Source organism: Ipomoea triloba, chromosome 16, assembly GCF_003576645.1.
Source record: "Ipomoea triloba cultivar NCNSP0323 chromosome 16, ASM357664v1".
In the NCBI taxonomy this organism is placed as follows: domain Eukaryota; kingdom Viridiplantae; phylum Streptophyta; class Magnoliopsida; order Solanales; family Convolvulaceae; genus Ipomoea; species Ipomoea triloba.
Genome location: NC_044931.1, coordinates 7,457,612 through 7,466,583, shown reverse-complemented (window position 1 = coordinate 7,466,583; position 8,972 = coordinate 7,457,612). Strand labels below are relative to the sequence as shown.

The 8,972-nt window shown below is 50.1% G+C and overlaps 29 non-coding genes and 2 pseudogenes across 29 annotated transcripts; all 31 read left to right on the top strand.

Moving 5' to 3' along the window:
* Positions 1–166: 166 nt before the first annotated feature.
* On the top strand, positions 167–285 carry LOC116008784. The gene has a single exon (XR_004096142.1). It is a non-coding gene; the product is annotated as a 5S ribosomal RNA (ribosomal RNA).
* Positions 286–422: 137 nt separating this feature from the next.
* LOC116008283 lies at positions 423–541 on the top strand. Its single transcript, XR_004095676.1, has one exon. It is a non-coding gene; the product is annotated as a 5S ribosomal RNA (ribosomal RNA).
* Positions 542–678: 137 nt separating this feature from the next.
* LOC116008282 lies at positions 679–797 on the top strand. Its single transcript, XR_004095675.1, has one exon. It is a non-coding gene; the product is annotated as a 5S ribosomal RNA (ribosomal RNA).
* Positions 798–934: 137 nt separating this feature from the next.
* On the top strand, positions 935–1,053 carry LOC116008281. Its single transcript, XR_004095674.1, has one exon. It is a non-coding gene; the product is annotated as a 5S ribosomal RNA (ribosomal RNA).
* A 137-nt stretch (positions 1,054–1,190) lies between these two features.
* On the top strand, positions 1,191–1,309 carry LOC116008280. The gene has a single exon (XR_004095673.1). It is a non-coding gene; the product is annotated as a 5S ribosomal RNA (ribosomal RNA).
* A 137-nt stretch (positions 1,310–1,446) lies between these two features.
* LOC116008279 lies at positions 1,447–1,565 on the top strand. Its single transcript, XR_004095672.1, has one exon. It is a non-coding gene; the product is annotated as a 5S ribosomal RNA (ribosomal RNA).
* A 137-nt stretch (positions 1,566–1,702) lies between these two features.
* Positions 1,703–1,821, top strand: LOC116008711. Its single transcript, XR_004096075.1, has one exon. It is a non-coding gene; the product is annotated as a 5S ribosomal RNA (ribosomal RNA).
* Positions 1,822–1,958: 137 nt separating this feature from the next.
* Positions 1,959–2,077, top strand: LOC116008352. Its single transcript, XR_004095740.1, has one exon. It is a non-coding gene; the product is annotated as a 5S ribosomal RNA (ribosomal RNA).
* Positions 2,078–2,214: 137 nt separating this feature from the next.
* LOC116008353 lies at positions 2,215–2,333 on the top strand. The gene has a single exon (XR_004095741.1). It is a non-coding gene; the product is annotated as a 5S ribosomal RNA (ribosomal RNA).
* A 137-nt stretch (positions 2,334–2,470) lies between these two features.
* LOC116008761 lies at positions 2,471–2,589 on the top strand. The gene has a single exon (XR_004096120.1). It is a non-coding gene; the product is annotated as a 5S ribosomal RNA (ribosomal RNA).
* Positions 2,590–2,726: 137 nt separating this feature from the next.
* LOC116008730 lies at positions 2,727–2,845 on the top strand. The gene has a single exon (XR_004096092.1). It is a non-coding gene; the product is annotated as a 5S ribosomal RNA (ribosomal RNA).
* Positions 2,846–2,982: 137 nt separating this feature from the next.
* Positions 2,983–3,101, top strand: LOC116008703. The gene has a single exon (XR_004096067.1). It is a non-coding gene; the product is annotated as a 5S ribosomal RNA (ribosomal RNA).
* A 137-nt stretch (positions 3,102–3,238) lies between these two features.
* Positions 3,239–3,357, top strand: LOC116008759. The gene has a single exon (XR_004096118.1). It is a non-coding gene; the product is annotated as a 5S ribosomal RNA (ribosomal RNA).
* Positions 3,358–3,494: 137 nt separating this feature from the next.
* On the top strand, positions 3,495–3,613 carry LOC116008992. The gene has a single exon (XR_004096334.1). It is a non-coding gene; the product is annotated as a 5S ribosomal RNA (ribosomal RNA).
* Positions 3,614–3,743: 130 nt separating this feature from the next.
* On the top strand, positions 3,744–3,862 carry LOC116008242. Its single transcript, XR_004095637.1, has one exon. It is a non-coding gene; the product is annotated as a 5S ribosomal RNA (ribosomal RNA).
* Positions 3,863–3,999: 137 nt separating this feature from the next.
* On the top strand, positions 4,000–4,118 carry LOC116008781. Its single transcript, XR_004096139.1, has one exon. It is a non-coding gene; the product is annotated as a 5S ribosomal RNA (ribosomal RNA).
* Positions 4,119–4,248: 130 nt separating this feature from the next.
* LOC116008443 lies at positions 4,249–4,367 on the top strand. The gene has a single exon (XR_004095826.1). It is a non-coding gene; the product is annotated as a 5S ribosomal RNA (ribosomal RNA).
* Positions 4,368–4,634: 267 nt separating this feature from the next.
* Positions 4,635–4,749, top strand: LOC116009033 (annotated as a pseudogene).
* A 138-nt stretch (positions 4,750–4,887) lies between these two features.
* Positions 4,888–5,005, top strand: LOC116008934. The gene has a single exon (XR_004096281.1). It is a non-coding gene; the product is annotated as a 5S ribosomal RNA (ribosomal RNA).
* Positions 5,006–5,134: 129 nt separating this feature from the next.
* LOC116008418 lies at positions 5,135–5,253 on the top strand. The gene has a single exon (XR_004095803.1). It is a non-coding gene; the product is annotated as a 5S ribosomal RNA (ribosomal RNA).
* A 137-nt stretch (positions 5,254–5,390) lies between these two features.
* On the top strand, positions 5,391–5,510 carry LOC116009050 (annotated as a pseudogene).
* A 393-nt stretch (positions 5,511–5,903) lies between these two features.
* Positions 5,904–6,021, top strand: LOC116008943. The gene has a single exon (XR_004096290.1). It is a non-coding gene; the product is annotated as a 5S ribosomal RNA (ribosomal RNA).
* Positions 6,022–6,150: 129 nt separating this feature from the next.
* LOC116008891 lies at positions 6,151–6,268 on the top strand. The gene has a single exon (XR_004096241.1). It is a non-coding gene; the product is annotated as a 5S ribosomal RNA (ribosomal RNA).
* A 137-nt stretch (positions 6,269–6,405) lies between these two features.
* LOC116008505 lies at positions 6,406–6,524 on the top strand. Its single transcript, XR_004095883.1, has one exon. It is a non-coding gene; the product is annotated as a 5S ribosomal RNA (ribosomal RNA).
* Positions 6,525–7,044: 520 nt separating this feature from the next.
* On the top strand, positions 7,045–7,163 carry LOC116008800. The gene has a single exon (XR_004096156.1). It is a non-coding gene; the product is annotated as a 5S ribosomal RNA (ribosomal RNA).
* Positions 7,164–7,368: 205 nt separating this feature from the next.
* Positions 7,369–7,487, top strand: LOC116008823. The gene has a single exon (XR_004096178.1). It is a non-coding gene; the product is annotated as a 5S ribosomal RNA (ribosomal RNA).
* Positions 7,488–7,708: 221 nt separating this feature from the next.
* Positions 7,709–7,826, top strand: LOC116008963. Its single transcript, XR_004096307.1, has one exon. It is a non-coding gene; the product is annotated as a 5S ribosomal RNA (ribosomal RNA).
* A 135-nt stretch (positions 7,827–7,961) lies between these two features.
* Positions 7,962–8,080, top strand: LOC116008765. The gene has a single exon (XR_004096124.1). It is a non-coding gene; the product is annotated as a 5S ribosomal RNA (ribosomal RNA).
* Positions 8,081–8,209: 129 nt separating this feature from the next.
* On the top strand, positions 8,210–8,327 carry LOC116008813. The gene has a single exon (XR_004096168.1). It is a non-coding gene; the product is annotated as a 5S ribosomal RNA (ribosomal RNA).
* A 137-nt stretch (positions 8,328–8,464) lies between these two features.
* LOC116008701 lies at positions 8,465–8,583 on the top strand. The gene has a single exon (XR_004096066.1). It is a non-coding gene; the product is annotated as a 5S ribosomal RNA (ribosomal RNA).
* A 137-nt stretch (positions 8,584–8,720) lies between these two features.
* Positions 8,721–8,839, top strand: LOC116008400. The gene has a single exon (XR_004095786.1). It is a non-coding gene; the product is annotated as a 5S ribosomal RNA (ribosomal RNA).
* Positions 8,840–8,972: the final 133 nt, after the last annotated feature.

Here is an 8,972-nt window from a genome sequence, read left to right as displayed (position 1 = left end):
CCCCCTGGGAAGTCCTCGGTTACATCCCCCACCCTCTTTTCAATTTTTTCTTTTAAACCGCTGTACCGCTCGCTAAGGATACTATCCTTTTAAACCGCTAAACCGCTAAGCGAGACAAGTTGCGCGGAGAGAGAGGGTCAAGTACATTTTGCGCGCAGTACATGACGGATGCGATCATACCATCACTAATGCACCGGATCCCATCAGAACTCCAAAGTTATGCGTGCTTGGGCGAGAGTAGTACTAGGATGGGTGACCCCCTTGGAAGTCCTCGTGTTGCATCCCCCACCCTCTTTTCAATTTTTCTTTTAAACCGCTGGACCGCTCGCTAAGGGTACTATCCTTTTAAACTGCTAAATCGCTAAGCGAGAGAAGTTGCGCGGAGAGAGAGGGTCAAGTACATTTTGCGCGTAGTACATGACGGATGCGATCATACCAGCACTAATGCACCGGATCCCATCCGAACTCCGAAGTGAAGCGTGCTTGGGCGCGAGTAGTACTAGGATGGGTGACCCCCTTGGAAGTCCTCGTGTTGCATCCCCCGCCCTCTTTTCAATTTTTCTTTTAAACCGCTGGACCGCTCGCTAAGGGTACTATCCTTTTAAACTGCTAAATCGCTAAGCGAGAGAAGTTGCGCGGAGAGAGAGGGTCAAGTACATTTTGCGCGTAGTACATGACGGATGCGATCATACCAGCACTAATGCACCGGATCCCATCCGAACTCCGAAGTGAAGCGTGCTTGGGCGCGAGTAGTACTAGGATGGGTGACCCCCTTGGAAGTCCTCGTGTTGCATCCCCCGCCCTCTTTTCAATTTTTCTTTTAAACCGCTGGACCGCTCGCTAAGGGTACTATCCTTTTAAACTGCTAAATCGCTAAGCGAGAGAAGTTGCGCGGAGAGAGAGGGTCAAGTACATTTTGCGCGTAGTACATGACGGATGCGATCATACCAGCACTAATGCACCGGATCCCATCCGAACTCCGAAGTGAAGCGTGCTTGGGCGCGAGTAGTACTAGGATGGGTGACCCCCTTGGAAGTCCTCGTGTTGCATCCCCCGCCCTCTTTTCAATTTTTCTTTTAAACCGCTGGACCGCTCGCTAAGGGTACTATCCTTTTAAACTGCTAAATCGCTAAGCGAGAGAAGTTGCGCGGAGAGAGAGGGTCAAGTACATTTTGCGCGTAGTACATGACGGATGCGATCATACCAGCACTAATGCACCGGATCCCATCCGAACTCCGAAGTGAAGCGTGCTTGGGCGCGAGTAGTACTAGGATGGGTGACCCCCTTGGAAGTCCTCGTGTTGCATCCCCCGCCCTCTTTTCAATTTTTCTTTTAAACCGCTGGACCGCTCGCTAAGGGTACTATCCTTTTAAACTGCTAAATCGCTAAGCGAGAGAAGTTGCGCGGAGAGAGAGGGTCAAGTACATTTTGCGCGTAGTACATGACGGATGCGATCATACCAGCACTAATGCACCGGATCCCATCCGAACTCCGAAGTGAAGCGTGCTTGGGCGCGAGTAGTACTAGGATGGGTGACCCCCTTGGAAGTCCTCGTGTTGCATCCCCCGCCCTCTTTTCAATTTTTCTTTTAAACCGCTGGACCGCTCGCTAAGGGTACTATCCTTTTAAACTGCTAAATCGCTAAGCGAGAGAAGTTGCGCGGAGAGAGAGGTTCAAGTACATTTTGCGCGCAGTACATGACCGATGCGATCATACCAGCACTAATGCACCGGATCCCATCCGAACTCCGAAGTGAAGCGTGCTTGGGCGAGAGTAGTACTAGGATCGGTGACCCACTGGGAAGTCCTCGTGTTGCATCCCCCACCCTCTTTTCAATTTTTCTTTTAAACCGCTGGACCGCTCGCTAAGGGTACTATCCTTTTAAACCGCTAAACCGCTAAGCGAGAGAAGTTGCGCGGAGAGAGAGGGTCAAGTACATTTTGCGCGCAGTACGTGACGGATGCGATCGTACCAGCACTAATGCACCGGATCCCATCCGAACTCCGAAGTGAAGCGTGCTTGGGCGAGAGTAGTACTAGGATGGGTGTCCCCCTGGGAAGTCCTCGTGTTGCATCCCCCACCCTCTTTTTAATCATTCTTTTAAACCGCTGGACCGCTCGCTAAGGGTACTATCCATTTAAACCGCTAAACCGCTAAGCGAGAGAAGTTGCGCGGAGAGAGAGGGTCAAGTACATTTTGCGCGCAGTACATGACGGATGTGATCATACCAGCACTAATGTATCGGATCCCATCAGAACTCCGAAGTTAAGCGTGCTTGGGCGAGAGTAGTACTAGGATGGGTGACCCCCTGGGAAGTCCTCGTGTTGCATCCCCCACCCTCTTTTTAATTTTTCTTTTAAACCGCTGGACCGCTCGCTAAGGGTACTATCCTTTTAAACCGCTAAACCGCTAAGCGAGAGAAGTTGCGCGGAGAGAGAGGGTCAAGTACATTTTGCGCGCAGTACATGACCGATGCGATCATACCAGCACTAATGCACCGGATCCCATCAGAACTCCGAAGTGAAGCGTGCTTGGGCGAGAGTAGTACTAGGATCGGTGATCCCCTGGGAAGTCCTCGTGTTGCATCCCCCACCCTCTTTTCAATTTTTCTTTTAAACCGCTAGACCGCTCGCTAAGGGTACTATCCTTTTAAACCGCTAAACCGCTAAGCGAGAGAAGTTGCGCGGAGAGAGAGGGTCAAGTACATTTTGCGCGTAGTACATGACGGATGCGATCATACCAGCACTAATGCATCGGATCCCATCAGAACTCCGAAGTGAAGCGTGCTTGGGCGAGAGTAGTACTAGGATCGGTGATCCCCTGGGAAGTCCTCGTGTTGCATCCCCCCCCCTCTTTTCAATTTTTCTTTTAAACCGCTAGACCGCTCGCTAAGGGTACTATCCTTTTAACCCGCTAAACCGCTAAGCGAGAGAAGTTGCGCGGAGAGAGAGGGTCAAGTACATTTTGCGCGTAGTACATGACGGATGCGATCATACCAGCACTAATGCATCGGATCCCATCAGAACTCCGAAGGGAAGCGTGCTTGGGCGAGAGTAGTACTAGGATGGGTGACCCCCTGGGAAGTCATCGTGTTGCATCCCCCACCCTCTGTTCAATTTTTCTTTTAAATCGCTGGACCGCTCGCTAAGGGTACTATCCTTTTAAACCGCTAAACCGCTAAGCGAGAGAAGTTGCGCGGAGAGAGAGGGTCAAGTACATTTTGCGCGCAGTACGTGACGGATGCGATCATACCAGCACTAATGCACCGGATCCCATCAGAACTCCGAAGTTAAGCGTGCTTGGGCGAGAGTAGTACTAGGATGGGTGACCCCCTGGGAAGTCCTCGTGTTGCATCCCCCACCCTCTTTTTAATCTTTCTTTTAAACCGCTGGACCGCTCGCTAAGGGTACTATCCTTTTAAACCGCTAAACCGCTAAGCGAGAGAAGTTGCGCGGAGAGAGAGGGTCAAGTACATTTTGCGCGCAGTACATGACGGATGCGATCATACCAGCACTAATGCACCGCATCCCATCAGAACTCCGAATTTAAGCATGCTTGGGCGAGAGTAGTACTAGGATTGGTGACCCCCTGGGAAGTCTTCGTGTTACATCCCCCACCCTCTTTTCAATTTTTTCTTTTAAACCGCTGGACCGCTCGCTAAGGGTACTATCCTTTTAAACCGCTAAGCGAGAGAAGTTGCGCGGAGAGAGAGGGTCAAGTACATTTTGCGCGCAGTACGTGACGGATGCGATCATACCAGCACTAATGCACCGGATCCCATCAGAACTCCGAAGTGAAGCGTGCTTGGGCGAGAGTAGTACTAGGATGGGTGACCCCCTGGGAAGTCTTCGTGTTGCATCCCCCACCCTCTTTTCAATTTTTCTTTTAAATCGCTGGACCGCTCGCTAAGGGTACTATCCTTTTAAACCGCTAAACCGCTAAGCGAGAGAAGTTGCGCGGAGATAGAGGGTCGAGTACATTTTGCGCGCAGTACATGACGGATGCGATCATACCAGCACTAATGCACCGCATCCCATCAGAACTCCGAAGTCAAGCGTGCTTGGGTGAGAGTAGTACTACGATGGGTGACCCCCTAGGAAGTCCTCGTGTTGCATCCCCCACCTTCTTTTCAATTTTTTCTTTTAAACCGCTGGACCGCTTGCTAAGGATACTATCCTTTTAAACCGCTAAGCGAGAGAAGTTGCGCGGAGAGAGAGGGTCAAGTACATTTTGCTTGCAGTACATGACGGATGCGATCATACCAGCACTAATGCACCGGATCCCATCAGAACTCTGAAGTTAAGCGTGCTTGGGCGAGAGTAGTACTAGGATGTGTGACCCCCTGGGAAGTCCTCGTGTTGCATCCCCCACCCTCTTTTTAATTTTTCTTTTAAACCGCTGGACCGCTCGCTAAGGGTACTATCCTTTTAAACCGCTAAACCGCTAAGCGAGAGAAGTTGCGCGGAGAGAGAGGGTCAAGTACATTTTGCGCGCAGTACATGATGGATGCGATCATACCAGCACAAATGCACCGCATCCCATCAGAGGATGCGATCATACCAGCACAAATGCACCGCATCCCATCAGAACTTGCGATCATACCAGCACAAATGCACCGCATCCCATCAGAACTCCGAAGCATACCAGCACAAATGCACCGCATCCCATCAGAACTCCGAAGTTAAGCGTGCTTGGGCGAGAGTAGTACTAGGATGGGTGACCCCCTAGGAAGTCTTTGTGTTACATCCCCCACCGTCTTTTCAATTTTTTCTTTTAAACCGCTGGACCGCTCGCTAAGGATACTATCCTTTTAGACCGCTAAATCTCTAAGCGAGAGAAGTTGCGCGGAGATAGAGGGTCAAGTACATTTTGCGCGTAGTACATGACCGATGCGATCATACCAGCACTAATGCACCGGATCCCATCAGAACTCCGAAGTTAAGCGTTCTTGGGCTAGAGTAGTACTAGGATGGTGACCCCCTGGGAAGTCCTCGTGTTGCCTCCCCCACCCTCTTTTTAATATTTCTTTTAAACCGCTGGACCGCTCGCTAAGGGTACTATCTTTTTAAACCGCTAAGTGAGATAATTTGGGCGGAGAGAGAGGGTCAAGTACATTTTGCGCGCAGTACATGACTGATGCAATCATACTAGCACTAATGCACCGGATCCCATCAGAACTCCGAAGTCAAGCGTGCTTGGGCGAGAGTAGTACTAGGATGGGTGACCCCCTGGGAAGTCCTCGTGTTGCATCCCCCACCCTCTTTTTAATCTTTCTTTTAAACCGCTGGACCGCTCGCTAAGGGTACTATCCTTTTAAACCGCTAAACCGCTAAGCGAGAGAAGTTGCGCGGAGAGAGAGGGTCAAATACATTTTGCGCGCAGTACATGACGGATGCGATCATACCAGCACTAATGCACCGGATCCCATCAGAACTCCGAAGTTAAGCGTTCTTGGGCTAGAGTAGTACTAGGATGGTGACCCCCTAAGCGTTCTTGGGCTAGAGTAGTACTAGGATGGTGACCCCCTGGGAAGTCCTGGGCTAGAGTAGTACTAGGATGGTGACCCCCTGGGAAGTCCTCGTGTTGCCTCCCCCACCCTCTTTTTAATATTTCTTTTAAACCGCTGGACCGCTCACTAAGGGTACTATCTTTTTAAACCGCTAAGTGAGATAATTTGGGCGGAGAGAGAGGGTCAAGTACATTTTGCGCACAGTACATGACTGATGCAATCATACTAGCACTAATGCACCGGATCCCATCAGAACTCCGAAGTTAAGCTAAGTTTTCTTTTAAACCGCTGAACCGCTCGCTAAGGATACTATCCTTTTAAACCGCTAAACCGCTAACAGAGAGAAGTTGCGCGGAGAGAGAGGGTCAAGTACATTTTGCGCGCAGTACATGACGGATGCAATCATACCAGCACTAATACACTAGATCCCATCAGAACTCCGAAGTGAAACGTGCTTGGGCGAGAGTAGTACTAGGGTCGTGACCACCTGGGAAGTCCTCGTGTTGCATCCCCCACCCTCTTTTTAATTTTTCTTTTAAACCGCTGGACCGCTCGCTAAGGCTACTATCCTTTTAAACCACTAAGTGAGATAAGTTGCGCGGAGAGAGAGGGTCAAATACATTTTGCGCGCAGTACATGACGGATGCAATCATACCAGCACTAATGCACCGGATCCCATCAGAACTCCGAAGTGAAACGTGCTTGGGCGATAGTAGTACTAGGATGGTGACCCCCTAGGAAGTCCTTGTGTTGCATCCCCCACCCTATTTTTAATTTTTCTTTTAAACCGCTGGACCGCTCGCTAAGGGTACTATCCTTTTAAACCGCTAAACCGCTAAGCGAGAGAAGTTGCCCGGAGAGAGAGGCTCAAGTACATTTTGCGCGCAGTATATGACGGATGCGATCATACCAACACTAATGCACCGGATCCCATCAGAACTCCGAAGTTATGCGTGCTTGGGCGAGAGTAGTACTAGGATGGGTGACCCCCTGGGAAGTCCTCGTGTTGCATCCCCCACCCTCATTTTAATTTTTTTCTTTTAAACCGCTGGAACGCTCGCTAAGGGTACTATCCTATTAGACAGCTAAACCGCTAAGCGAGAGAAGTTGCGCGGAGAGAGAGGGTCAAGTACATTTTGCGCGCAGTACATGACGGATGCAATCATACCAGCACTAATGCACCGGATCCCGTTAGAACTTCGAAGTGAAACGTGCTTGGGCGAGAGTAGTACTAGGATGGTGCGAAGTGAAACGTGCTTGGGCGAGAGTAGTACTAGGATGGTGACCCCCGAAACGTGCTTGGGCGAGAGTAGTACTAGGATGGTGACCCCCTGGACGTGCTTGGGCGAGAGTAGTACTAGGATGGTGACCCCCTGGGAAGTCCTCGTGTTGCATCCCCCACCCTCTTTTTAATTTTTCTTTTAAACCGCTGTCCCGCTCACTAAGGGTACTATCCTTTTAAACCGCTAAACCGCTAAGCGAGAGAAGTTGCGCGGAGAGAGAAGGTCAAGTACATTTTGCGCGCATTACATGACGGATGCGATCATACCAACACTAATGCACCGGATCCCATTAGAACTCTGAAGCTAAGCGTGCTTGGGCGAGAGTAGTATTAGGATGGGTGACCCCATGGGAAGTCCTCGTGTTGCTTCCTCCACCCTCTTTTTAATTTTTCTTTTAAACCGCTGGACCGCTCGCTAAGGGTACTATTCTTTTAAACCGCTAAACCGCTAAGCGAGAGAAGTTGCGCAGAGAGAGAGGGTCACTAAGGGTACTATCCTTTTAAACCGCTAAACCGCTAAGCGAGAGAAGTTGCGCGGAGATAGAGGGTCAAGTACATTTTGCGCGCAATACATGACGGATGCGATCATACCAGCAATAAAGCACCGGATCCCATCAGAACTTCGAAGTGAAGCGTTCTTGGGCTAGAGTAGTACTAGGATGGGTGACCCCATGGGAAGTCCTCGTGTTGCATCCCCCAGTCTCTTTTTAATTTTTCTTTTAAACCGCTGGACCGCTCGCTATAGGTACTATCCTTTTAATCCGCTAAACCGCTAAGCGAGAGAAGTTGCGCGGAGAGAGAGGCCGCTAAACCGCTAAGCGAGAGAAGTTGCGCGGAGAGAGAGGGTCCTAAACCGCTAAGCGAGAGAAGTTGCGCGGAGAGAGAGGGTCAAGTACATTTTGCGCGCAGTACATGACGGATGCAATCATACCAGCACTAATACACTAGATCCCATTAGAACTCCGAAGTGAAACGTGCTTGGGCGAGAGTAGTACTAGGGTCGTGACCACCTGGGAAGTCCTCGTGTTGCATCCCCCACCCTCTTTTTAATTTTTCTTTTAAACCGTTGGACCGCTCGCTAAGGGTACTATCCTTTTAAATCGCTAAACCGCTAAGCGAAAGAAGTTGCGCGGAGAGAGGGTCAAGTACATTTTGCGCGCAGTACATGGCGGATGCGATCATACTAGTACTAAAGCACCGGATCCCATCAGAACTCTGAAGTTAAGCGTGCGTGGGCGAGAGTAGTACTAGGATGGGTAACCCCCTGGGAAGTCCTCGCGTTGCTTCCCCCTCCCTCTTTTTAATCTTTCTTTTAAACCACTAGACCGCTCGCTAAGGGTACTATCCTTTTAAACCACTAAGTGAGATAAGTTGCGCGGAGAGAGAGGGTCAAATACATTTTGCGCGCAGTACATGACGGATGCAATCATACCAGCACTAATGCACCGGATCCCATCAGAACTCCGAAGTGAAACGTGCTTGGGCGAGAGTAGTACTAGGATGGTGACCCACTAGGAAGTCCTTGTGTTGCATCCCCCACCCTCTTTTTAATTTTTCTTTTAAACCACTGGACCGTTCGCTAAGGGTACTATCCTTTTAAACCGCTAAACCGCTAAGCGAGAGAAGTTGCGCGGAGAGAGAGGGTCAAGTACATTTTGCGTGCAGTATATGACGGATGCGATCATACCAACACTAATGCACCGGATCCCATCAGAACTTCGAAGTTATGCGTGCTTGGGCGAGAGTAGTACTAGGATGGGTGACCCCTTGGGAAGTCCTCGTGTTGCATCCCCCACCCTCTTTTTAATTTTTCTTTTAAACCGCTGGAACGCTCGCTAAGGGTACTATCCTTTTAAACCGCTAAACCGCTAAGCGAGAGAAGTTGCGCGGAGAGAGAGGGTCAAGTACATTTTGCGCGCAGTACATGACGGATGCGATCATACCAACACTAATGCACCGGATCCCATTAGAACTCCGAAGCTAAGCGTGCTTGGGCGAGAGTAGTACTAGGATGGGTGACCCCTTGGGAAGTCCTCGTGTTGCATCCCCCACCCTCTTTTTAATTTTTCTTTTAAACCGCTGGAACGCTCGCTAAGGGTACTATCCTTTTAAACCGCTAAACCGCTAAGCGAGAGAAGTTGCGCGGAGAGAGAGGGTCAAGTACATTTTGCGCGCAGTACG